This window comes from Euprymna scolopes, chromosome 8, assembly GCF_053919585.1.
Source record: "Euprymna scolopes isolate OS-2025 chromosome 8, ASM5391958v1, whole genome shotgun sequence".
Classification (NCBI taxonomy): domain Eukaryota; kingdom Metazoa; phylum Mollusca; class Cephalopoda; order Sepiida; family Sepiolidae; genus Euprymna; species Euprymna scolopes.
In genome coordinates this window covers 56,882,576-56,895,320 of record NC_136489.1, presented here as the reverse complement: position 1 = coordinate 56,895,320, position 12,745 = coordinate 56,882,576, and the positions used below count along the sequence as shown (strand labels likewise).

The 12,745-nt window shown below is 37.0% G+C and overlaps 1 protein-coding gene across 4 annotated transcripts in view; it reads right to left on the bottom strand.

Annotated features, from left to right (window-relative positions):
• LOC145283585 (delta-1-pyrroline-5-carboxylate synthase-like) overlaps positions 1-12,745 on the bottom strand; it is a 104,247-nt gene that overhangs the window by 72,024 nt on the left and 19,478 nt on the right. Inside the window, exon 1 of one of the 4 annotated variants that reach the window (XM_080132509.1) lies at positions 11,988-12,225. The exons of 2 other annotated variants lie outside the window; for them this stretch is intronic. The gene's annotated coding sequence lies outside the window, so the exon portion shown is untranslated. Of the gene's footprint in view, positions 1-11,987; positions 12,226-12,745 lie in introns of those variants that run through there. One more of the 4 variants, XM_080132507.1, reaches the window with a different exon arrangement.

The following is a 12,745-nucleotide window of genomic DNA, read 5'->3' as shown; positions in this document are numbered from 1 at the left end:
AAAAGTTTTTTTTTTTTTTTACCCCCTCTATTTTTTTTTTTTTTTAAACTCCGCCTCTGATTCTGCTGACGACCGGGAAAAGGTACACAAGGACAGAAACATAAAACATCCGAACATGTGTAAGACAATTCCTTGTTTAACCATAAATTTCAAGTTTGAATCAAAATTTTGGTTAGAAACGCTTTCTTGTTTCGTTTGTTATTTTTTTTTTATAATAATAATGATAATGATGATGATAATAATAATGATAATAATAATGATGTTAATAATGATGATGATAATAATAATAACAATAATAGTAATGATAACAATGATAATAACGATAATAATAATAACAATAATAATAATAACTGATCAATGCAAATAGCATATTTACTCTTGTGTGGGATATGAAAAACTTGAATTAGTAATTTATTTGGATTATTCAGACAACCAGTCCTACTTTGAGCACTAGTCTCACAAAATTTCCCTCAATGAAACCTCCAAGCTTCTTCAATCATGCCAAACTGCAGCAAAATTTCGAATGGAACTCTTTATTTAATCCATGTGCATAGCATGCTTTTGTTCTGTCAGCCATGACTAGGTAGACGTCCAAGTAATTCACAATTGTATTTTTAGTGCGACCCACACTGGGAATTGAACCTTCAACCTCCAAACTAGTGTAACTTACAACTGAATTTTATCATGTACTTTATCTGCTATGCTTAGTCCTTGTGATACATCTGAACAAGATGGCAGATTACATCGACCGAAATGTTGTTTGAATGACACTCCAGATGAGAAAAGTAATCCAAATACAAATTATCACTCCTCATCTAAAAAGCTTAGAAACGTAATATTACATTTAAGAGTATTGAACGTATTATTATTATTATTATTATTATTACTACATTTCTGAATTTTTTTATATCCTCACAGTAAGTGGATTCCTGCACTGTTTAGAGCAATTTCCATGAAAAAAAGAAAAAAGGAAACTTCAAAATTACTTTCAAATTTTTTCGTTATTTGCCCACACATTTGCCGTGACATGGTCATGGTGACATGTCTGGCATGTGAATTCTACAAAAGCGTAGGACTACTTTAAAATTTAATTTTAAACAATGCAACAGGTTGAACAGTTTGAACGCAATTTAATTTGGCAAAAATCGAAAGAGAAAATTGTTGTAGTGTAACATGTTTCGAGATTGATCGATGTCCAAATTGACAGACATTTTAATTTTAAATCTATATTATTCTGATTACTATTCTTATTTTGAGTTTTAGTTTCACAACGTTTTGGTTTATGTAACCTCTGTCTTCTTTATGTGTATCTTGTTGAACTTGGGTATCTTTCTGTTGAACTCGGAAAACAGCATAAAACTTTGATTAAACACTTTATTTAATCCATCAGTGTAGCATATTCTCGTGGACTTGTAGTGTAACAGCTAAAGTATGGAACAAAATTCAGTTCTAAGTGACACTCTTCTGGGGATTAAAGGTTCAATTTTCAGTGTGGGCGATATTAAGATTACAAATGTGAATTACTTAAGACTTCTACCAAGTTATGGCTGATGGAATGAGAGCATGTTACTCACATAAAGGATTCCATTTAAAATTCCACGCAGATTTCCGAGTTTGACAGAAAGATTCCTAAGTTCAACAAGATACATCTGAAGAAGGTTGGCAGTTTGTTTTTTTTTTATTTTTTTTTTTTTATTACATTTTCACCCCAAACAAGGCACATTGCAACTTTAGTGTAGGGGGCTACTATCAGGGGAAACATCTACTGGGGTACTATGTAGGGATTTGGGCAGCGAGATGTTGGTTCACGTTGCACTTGAACTTGTGCAAGTCAGTACAGTTGGGGAAGCAGTGACCTGGAATGGAATTCCAAAGTCTAGCAGTTCTGGGGAAGAAACTACTGGAGTAGAAAGATCTTTTACATCTAGGGATCTCTACAGTGTGGGGGTGGGATTTTGCAGCTTGTCGGGTCTCTCGAGGGTGTTTACGTCGTGGGGGCACAAGTGATTGCAGTTCATCAGAGCATTCACCATTATAATACTTGTAGAACAGGCAGAGGGATGCAACGTTTCGACGATGGGACAGAGGCTGAAGCTTAGATGCCAGTTCAGGGCCTATCAGATTTGCGACTCTCTTTTGAACCCTGTCAAGGAGTGAGAGACTAGTAGCCGATGCACCAGCCCAAATATGACAGCAATATTCCATACATGGGCGAATAGTGGCCTTGTAGAGGTACAGGATACTTTCGGGTGTTAGAAGTTTTCTAGCACGGTAGAGAGAGCCCACCTTCCTCGCAGCGGCCCTGGCAATGCTCTCGATGTAATTGTTCCAGCTCATGTTTCCTGTGAACCTTAGGCCAAGGAGCTTGAGAGACGTACTCTCAGATAAAGAGTCGTTGGCCATTGCTATAGGTGGTAGAGAAGGTTTCTTGTAATTATTGAATGAAACCAGTTTTGTCTTGGCGGCATTGAACGTGACCATCCATTTTTGTCCCCATTCCACTACTGATTGGAGGTCATCCTCTAGTGTTTCTGCCATTACTTTAGATATATGTTCATTTGTTCTTCTGTCATGCCTGCTATAGAGCATGGTGTCATCAGCATATATACCCATCTCAGAGTCAATTTTGTCAGGGAGGTCATTTATGAATATCAGGAACAGCAGAGGTCCAAGGATAGATCCCTGGGGCACTCCCGCATTTATATCATATTGTTTAGATGTACGACCGTCGAGGACAACCTGGATTTTTCTCTTATCTAAGAAGGATTTAATTATGTTAAGTATTCTACCAGTGATACCCTCATGCCATACCCTGTCAAAAGCCTTGGATATATCTAGAGCTACCGCTCTGCCCTCTCCCGCTTTGTCCAGTGAATGGTATATGCATTCAGAGATTACAGTGAGGATGTCTGCCGTGAAACGGGCTTGTCTAAATCCATATTGTTAATCGGTCAGAAGTTTAGAATCTGTAAGGTGCTGGACTAGAGCATGGTTAATTAAGGTCTCAAATATTTTGGCAAAAAGTGGGAGGAGGCTAATAGGGTGATAATTTAATGGGTCAGTTCTTTCGCCAGAATTCTTGAATACTGGTACCACAGAAGCAGTTTTAACCAAATCATTGTGAGAATAACAATGAAGATGAGATCAGTAGTTTGAATAATCCAAATAATTCAAATTGGCAAACTTTATGTTAAACTTGGAGTCATCTTAAAAGATTAGGTGCTTTTATTTTACTCTAAACAACGAAGTTGCTGGAGCCAACAAAAGAATGGCTTATCTTAAGGTAATGTGCTAGCTCTATTATAGTACACCATCTACACTAACGACCAAGCAATGAACTAGAACAATGAGTGGTTCATCTTTGCTGATGATCTTTGTGTAACATCTCAAGAGACTACACTTGAATTAGTAGAAACAAACCTCAACTCAGCATTACTTAATTACTCCTTTATTATAAGAGTAATTATCTGCATCAGGTTTGCTCATTTCATCTCTAGAATCAGGAGGCCAACCGACCCCAAAACATCACGTAATCTGGAACACAACTTCATAATCAACTTTGGACCGCACCCTCTCATGGATGGAATATATAAAAAAGACTAAAATAAAAATCGGCTCCCATAACAACATCCTATGAAAACTGATCAACTCTAAGTGAGAAGCCACAGCACACACACAGTGTGTTATTCCTCTGCAGAGTATGCTTGTCCTGTTTGAAGAGATCAATGCATGCCAAAAAACTTGACCCAGCATTGAACAACACCTGTTGCTTGATCACTGCATCCCCTCACTAGCATTGCCCATGCAGATGTGAGATGAGAAGTTGTTAGCTGAGAAGAAGTCACAAAGGCTACTAGTGATCAGTGCCATCACCTTGGTGAATGTGAACCAAAGGTCCAACAAGTCAAGGAAGAGCTTCCTCAACCATATTAAACCCCTAGCAACATCTTAGGAAGAGACCAGTCCATACCTGTGAACCAGACAGCTAGAGAATGATCCCTCCTACTAAAATAAGAATCCACTCTTCAGTGACTCTCTCCTTACTCAGAAGCACTCTCTAGGTCCAGTAGAAAACATTCAACCATCTGAGAATGGAAATAGGGCAATCAAAAGTTGATAAGACTAGATGGGGCTACAAACTGACCGAATCATGATTGTGGAGAGAAACACTATACAATAGAACACTGCTTTGTCTGTTCTCTACTGCCCAACAGATGCAGCTTGAAAGATGCAGTACTTGATGATGATGATGGCAACCTTCTGTCTTGTGAGACGATGGTGTTCTGCATCTAGTTTGGTGCACTGCAGTGTCTGCTGTGGTTAATAAAGACAAAGCTGGAGTTGCCTCTCTGAGGTGCAGGTCTGAGGAGGGGGTTTATTGGGAGACTTAGGCCTGCCCAGTTACTAGGGTCCCTCTCTCAGCACTGCAGACAAAGTCTGACAGAAAGGCAAGCAAATATGGTCAGAGCCAGCACAGCTGTAGGAGTTGCCGGAAAGGTGTTGCAGTGCTTCACCATTCGCCTATTGGGATTCCAAACCGGATTTTTTGTCAGGGTTTACTCCCTTAACCGTTGCCAAGGCATCCACAAAGCAATACTCACACATTGATTTATTTACTTCTAATTGCTTATTTCCTGAAGTAAATAAATAAAACATACTAAAGTATTAAAAATCCTATTTAAAAAGTATTCAATACGAAATTAAAATCACCACATACATGTCGGCTTCTATGTAAAAAAAAATAAATTTTAACTTTTGTGTTAATATTTGAAAAAAAAAAAACAATGAATTACTGGTTCTTCTCCAGTATTGCAGCAAAAATTGAAATATTGAATTTCAAGTGAAACCAAAGGTATCTACTAAATTGTCATGTCACAGTAATGAACATATCCAAAAAGTACAAAAAACGATAAGGCAGAAAATTAATGACAATCTTTTGGTGGTTGGAGGTTCAATCCTTACTAGGGATGATAACAAAAAAGAATAATATAAATTGGCACTTCTATCTAGAACAAGAACAATCTACCATAGAAATTTAATGAAGGTTCAGTTCGAAAATTCGTCCAGATTCCCAAGCATTATTATTAGGTTCCTAAATTGAAAAGCTGCACCTGAAGAAGATCAGAGATTACATTGGCCAAAACGCTGTGTATATAATCAAAATGAGAATAATAATCGAACGGATACAAATTTCCAAAATGTGATGCAAAAAATTACCATATCATGTCCGCCATTTTTTCTTGTTCTAACATAACACTGCACACTACTTGGTGTTTCAAACTAAATGAACACTTTAAAATAAGCTAAAACGTCAAAAACTTATCCAAGTAGGTAGAAGAGTAACATATCTTGCTCTAGTAATGTTTATTTTATTTTATTTTTACACAAGGGGGTCGCCATTTATTAAAGCCCGAACCAAACGTAACTTGAGGATAAGGGTCACGGTAGTCACCAGTACAATGGCGTAGTAATTGTTAGTGGTAGAAATCAGGTATAATTTGATTATTTAAGAAGATGACTCAACAAGAACTTGTTTACATTGGACTTGAAAGTTACCATATTGTAGTCAGCTGGAAAGCAGGTCAGCGGAACAGTTTTACAGGTGGACAGTTCTAGGAAAGAAGCTTTGTTCATCGAATCTGTTTAGATTTAGGTACAAATAAAGCGTGGGGCCGTTGTTAATAGTCGTTGTAGCTGTTTTTGTGAAAGTTTGGCAAGAGGGGACCATAGATTGGAGCTCAGACGAGCACTTGCTATGAAAATAATGATAGAACAGAGACTGGCTCATAATATACATTTGTTTTTTAGCACTTTTTCATTTTGTTGTCTATAATACGAAATGACAAAAAGAATCAATTGGTTAAGTAAAAAAACAACAATAAAAAAAGGAGTTTAAGGTGCTTATGCAGTTTAGCAAAGCCATTAAAAAAACGAAGATAAGGAAAAATCGATACTTATGCTCATGTTACCCCGTGCTGAAATAATGACATTATTTAGAAAGCCATTCTTAACATGGGATGGGGAGGGAGTTTTATCATGACAATTTAATAAAGAAAGATATCATAAAACTTGAATTTAACTTGAAAATACTATTTTTTAAAAAATAGGGTCAATGTGGCCTGGTTGTCCCACTGAAGACTTACCTGCAAAGGTTGTTTATTCTGAAAACCATTCTTAACATGGTGAGGTTGTGGGTATTTATTCCAAAAGCAGTTCTTAACATGGGGAGGTTGGGGGTAATACTCCTAGAAAGCAACTCTGCAGATAAATCTTCAGTGAGAAAACCAGGCTACATTGACCAAAAATAGCACGGTAACATAAGTGCATAAGCACCGAAAAATCTCTACAAAAAATTCAATGGAAAATGGATGCACAAAGGGTTCTTATGCACTTATTGTACTGCACTATTGGTTCTCATTGACTTGACTTTTTGTCTCTCAATTTTTCGTCTGCAAAATTTTAATCACATGATTACAGTGTAGCGAAAATAAAATAAACCATTCATTCAAGTGCCACTTGTTAAAGATTGTCATGGTGTGCTTATGCCGTGTTTCATATTTCTACTATGATGGCTATTGTTTTTTTAATGGTAAAAAAATCTTGCAGACACCACCCAGTGGCTAAACAAGCAAAACTACTGATTTGTGCTAAAAATAGCAACATCCACTTTGCTTATTTTGAACTAAAGAGAAAGAAACCTAAGTTCAACCATTTCTCCATCAAGCGACAGGGAAGAGACTTTAATTCCAAGCTGAATCAAATATAAACAATCAAGTTACGTTGAAAATCCTCTTTATTGTGATTGATTCAGTGCAAAATTAATTCTATTCATTTGTTTTCTTACCAAGAGCAGCAACTGCTATAACAACCTTCTGTCATGAATACAGCACTTCTGCAACCAAAACGGGCATTATTCAGCCAGGAAACAGGAAGCCCAGAATGCAACTTTCACAACAGCAGCAGCAACCCCGCAGCTGAAGGTTTTCATCAGCAGCTCAGCAAACGAAGGATCTCATCAGCTGCAGCTTCCAAAAGCCTCTTTAACACCTTCCAGCACCTGTCGCATCCTCCTAAAGCCTTCTAGCACCTGCTGCATCCTCCTAAAGCCTTTCAGCACCTGCCATATCCTCCTACAGCTTTCCAGTACCCGCCGCACCTCCTTACAGTCTTCCATCATCACCTGCAGCACTCTAGCGCCGGTCAACATCAGGTTACCCACTCCAGAGCCTGTCAACATCCGGCTACCAGTTCCAGTGCTGGTTGATGTCAGGCTATCAAACACTAGAGCCTGTCAACGTCCAGTTATTTATACCAGAGCCCACTAACATCCAGCTCAGCAGCCTGCTGATGCTCACCTTCATGAACCTACTGATAACCAGCTCAGCAGCCCTCTGACCCAACCTTCCAGTACCCACTGATGTTAGATGGATCCTAATTGACTTGGACTGACCATAATCTCCAGGCCTTTTCAAATTGACCATTTTCACTTATTTCTTTTTTTTCGTAAATAAAAAGGCGATTCGTCGTCTTTAAACTTACTTTAGCCTTTTGTTTCACTGTTTTCTTTTTGTCTCTGTGTCTAATATTTTAGTTGTATGATTATTTGGTTTAATAATCGGTTGCTCCCCTCCGCAACAAGTGGTGACCCCGACGTGATCCTAAGACACATGCAAAAAGGAGCAGTAGGCGAAGAAGATGATGATAAAGCCAACATCATCCTTGGACATAGCTGTTTGAAGAAAATGACATTTCACCCAGACTTGACCAACCAACAATAATCAAATAGTTCAACCAACTCAGCACAGAACCAACATAGAGCTCTTGACTTTATACGAGATGTAAAAATTAAGCTCAGCAAACATCAATAACACCCTTCAAGGCCCACCAACTCTCTCCAACAACTGATCGAACAAACAAAACCTCACGGACATTCATCAAGCACATAAAGCCTGCAGACATTACCAACAACCACTATGGAAGAAGTCGCAACAGTTCCTAAGAGTTAAGCTGCAATATGCACCTTAAGAAAACTCAACAACTGAACATTCAATAATGCATTCAACACACCAGGGACCTAATCAATTCAAACGATGCACGCCAACACCCAAATGAAACTGTTCTTGGTCAATTGAGACAATTTCATTTTTAACTTAAATTGTTATTGGTCAATGGAAGGGGAAACCTTTTTATACTAAAACAATTTTATTTTTGCACACTACCAGAGTGCCCCCTTTTTGGGGAGCTGGTTCTCACCCACATTAAACATGTCCTTGTGTCACAATTTGTTTTCACAGGGAAACAAATAAATACTATTATTTGGCCAGGAAGCGGGAAGCTCCCTAATATAACTTTAGTGACAGCAGCAGCCAAAGGTTTTCATCAGCAACATCAGCAGCCCAGCAGATGAAAGATAGCAGCAGTTTCCAAAGGCCTCTTCAGCAACTTCCTGTAGTCTTCCAGCACCTGTTGCATCTTTCTACAGCCTTCCACTGCCTGCCGCACCTTCCAGCACCTGCCGTATCCTCCTGCAGCCTTCCAGTGTCTGCCGCACCTCCCTACAGCCTTCCAGCATCACCTGCAGCATTTTAGTGCTGGTCGATGTCAGGCTACACACTCCAGAGCCTGTCAACATCCGGCTACCTGTTCCAGTGCTGGTAGTTGTCAAGCTACCCCTTCCAGTGCTGGTCGATGTCAGGCTACCAAACAGAGTCTTTCAATGTCCAATTATTTATACCAGAGCCTGCTAACATCCAGCTCAGCAGCCTGCTGACCCAACCTTTAAGTGCCCACTGACATCAGGCGGATCCTGATTGACTTGGACGGACCACAATCTCCAGGCCTTTTCAAATTGACCATTTCCACTTATTTCTTTTTTTTTTTTGTAAATAAAAAGGCAATTCGTCGTCTTTAAACTTACTTTAGCCTTTTGTCATTCTTCCTTTTGTTTCGCTGTTTTCTTTTTGTCTCTGTGTCTAATATTTTAGTTGTATGATTATTTGGTTTAATAACCGGTTGTTCCTCTTCACAAGAAGATTTATGATATTAAAAATCACTTTATTGGTACTCATGCACTTATGTTACCGAGCTGGTGGGTATTTTGTAATTATTCTGTACTTTACCCTAACAATTTAATAAACAAAAAAAGATATTGTAAAACTTGAAAATAGTATTTAAAAAATAGCAGGATAACTGTGCAGTCACACACATGCGTTCGCGCGAAATAAACGAACCTTTATTCATTTCAATCTCCCCACGTGTTTTGCACAGAAATAAGTTCTTCTAGCAACAGCACAATTTCAAATACGCCCACACACTTTTCGTACAACAACAAAATAAAATGAACATATTTATGGCGGGCGTAGTTGGTGACAGTATCATGTGACACAAGTGACCAATGAGAAAATTCAGAAGATTGTCTTTTTAACGCTTTCCCAAAAACCAAAATATCAGCAGTAACAATCTTGTTTTTGGAGTCGGCCGAAAATGTATAAAAACGCATCAAACAGTCTTCTAGGGTTAATTCAATTAATTCAATTCATTTCGTTCATTCAGTCGTTTTGACGACACACGAGAACATGCCTCTCGTCTCCACAACGTCATTGCTGCTGACGCCGTCAACACCATGATGACACATGCCACGCGGACATTCAAAAAACACTCATGCACACACGCATCCACTCCACACATTTTCTAATTAATAACACCGGATTACTTTCCTCACAAATTACCTTCCTCATGGGACTTTTAAGTAAGGCGAACTTCACCAAATAAAACACAAACTTTAAAATAATCTTATTTTCACACAGGACTTTAACCTTCTAAACTCCTTGATTCCACGAAGGACTTTCATCTAACATTCTAATCATAATGACTTTGAAAGAACTTTGTTTATTCACCTTGTTTTTGTTAAAAATAAATGCGGTGCATTTTAAATCAGAAGGGGGAGTCGTTTTGTTTCATTCCTTTTTTTTTTTTTTTTTAATTATTTTGTTTGGGGCAAACAGATTTAATTTTACTTAAACTTCTGCACCCCTACATAACACAAATGCATATGCACCACTTATATATTTATTTTTGGTGGGGTACCACTTGTTATGGAGTCAGTCCTGGAAATTGCTGAAGCCGTTTACAATATAAAAATCATTTTATTATATATATATTTTTGAGGGTGTGTGATAAATTCCATTTACAGCCGCCATGTTTCTTGTTTAAGCTGCCTACACAGTTCTAGTGGACGGCCCATGATTGGTTAGTTTGAATGAGTCAAGTGAATTGCTTGGCGCCCTTTTTTTTTTGTATCATGCTTTTATTTTTTAGTCCACGTGAATCTCTCGGCAGGAAAGGACTCACAAGAGCAGCTCCCAGGAAAGGCCTTACCAGGAATCGAGCCGCCACTATTTCTTCAGGTTATTTCACCAAACTGTTGGTGAACAAAGATCTTACATCTCTACAAGCAGAGACACCTTTATATTGCCGAAGACATCCTAATTACAGGATGGCATCCTTTGAACTTTTCTTCATGTCTATATTTACCAAATATTGGAACTCATCTCAATTCAATTAGAATCCCAAGCGACTTGCTTTATGACTAATTATAGGTGCCAACATTCTTGCCGAGAACACCATGAATTATCATGAATCCTTTCGAGGAAAATTTGAACTATCACTCCACTAAAAGAGTTTAACTACTGGCAGTGGTTCCCTGTTTAGGGAGGCAAAACTTCTCCACCGTTTTGCAATGGACTGTACCAGGACCAATAACTTTTCTTTGCTGTTATTATTGAATAAATTTTGAGTTTGAAGTTATGGCTTTTGTAATTTGTGGATTTATTTTGCCTCTGCTAGAGAGTATTGAGTTTGTGAGAATTAAATTTCTTACAACACTCGCCAACCCGGTAACATAAGTATCAATAGAGTGATTTTTAATATCACAAGCGGCACTTGAACGAATGTTTATTTTATTCTCACGAACCGTAATCACGTGATTAAAATTTTGCCGACGACAAAATTGGGAGACAAAAAGTCAAGGAGAACCTCGCTATTTATTAAAGGGTATTTTCAGGTTAAATTCAAGTTTTACGATAAATTTTTATTATTAAATTGTTAGGTGAAAATACAGAGTGATTACAAAATGGTTTCCTCTCCCCATATTAAGAATGGCTTTCTAAATAATAACGTTATTATTTCAGCGCGATACAATAAGTGCATAAAGTACTGTATGGGTAGGTACACTTCGATGATAAAATACGAAAAAAAAAAAAAAAAAATGACCACAGAAAAACGTTTTAACATTTCAGAAATATATTTTTTTGTAAAAAAAAAAAAAAAAAAAAAAAAATGGTGCATATGCACATATTGAACCACGCTATTTTTAAATGGCATTTACAAGTTAAATTAAAACTTTAGGATATCTTTTTTTATTAAATTGTTAGGTGAAAGTACAGAATAGTTACAAAACACATCCTCTCCCCATTTTAAGAATGGCTTTCTAAATAATAATATTATTTCAGCATGGTTCAATAATTGCATAAATACCAAAAAAAAATATTTACTTTTTTCTTAGAATGAAAACGAAAATGAAAATAGAAAAAAAAAAAAAAAAAAAAAAAATCGGCCCGCAATTTTGCGCAATTGAGTCAATCATGTTTTTAATGAATGAGGTTCTTGCAGAACAAAAAAAAAAATGGATAAATAAAAATAGAGACATTTTTCTTCTGGTAAACCTTGTATAATAAACGTCTAAACATTTTTTTCTTCTCTTAATTTCGAATACTTGTCAATAAAAACAAAGAAAAATATTTAAAATGAAAATATGTTTTCGATAAAAATGTCCGTTTTCTTTTTACAGTAAACAAAAAGGAAAAAAGCAAACAATTTAAGTTATAAACGAAACAAATAATGCGATTAAATATCAATATCAGAAAGAAATTCGGGGTAAAATTAAAATATTTGATCACCAAAAAAAACAAAAAAAAAAAAACACTCACATTTTCCATGCAGATATAAATTCGAATGAAGATGCTATTGATTTCGGATTAAAAACAAAACATTTCGTTTTCGCTGTTTCATTTTTCTGGTTGTGATGATTGTGATCACTTTGATGCTAAAGCAACACAAAGTTATCTCCCTTGCTTTCCGAAAGAAATTTATATCCCCTTCCCCAACCTTTTTCCATCTAAGAAATTGTATAGTCACTTCTTGGATATCTCTGCCTTTGCATTTCTCGTCACTACGTCACTAACATATTATTAATTATTATCATCATCATCATCATCATTATTCACCCACTATGAGCTTTTCACACAACCTGTGGCGTTCCCTGGAGTCTGAATGACAATAACCCCCCCCCCCCAGATTTCCAGTACTCTCCACCTCTTTTGATAACATTTGCAAATTAATTTCACAACAGCCGCAAACCATTGATTTCTCGTTTGTAGACCATTGGTTTTCACTGGAATTTAGGTGGTAATGCAGTGGAGGTCTGGTTAGTGCTTCCTATCCTTGACCTTTCCATTCTCCTTGAGTATTTGGTGTGGTGTCAGTTGATGCCATTACATTTTGGGGGGAAACTTACAATTATACAATTTCAATTTTCTTGATTCCATGTAACATTTCTTTGTGTTTTACTTCTGTAGCAGTTTCTATATGTTCAGCTGGTAGACATATTATTATTATTATTATTATTATTATTGGTTCCCTCACTCACGGATCTGTGAAATACTGTTGCCAATGAAGATTTGCTGGA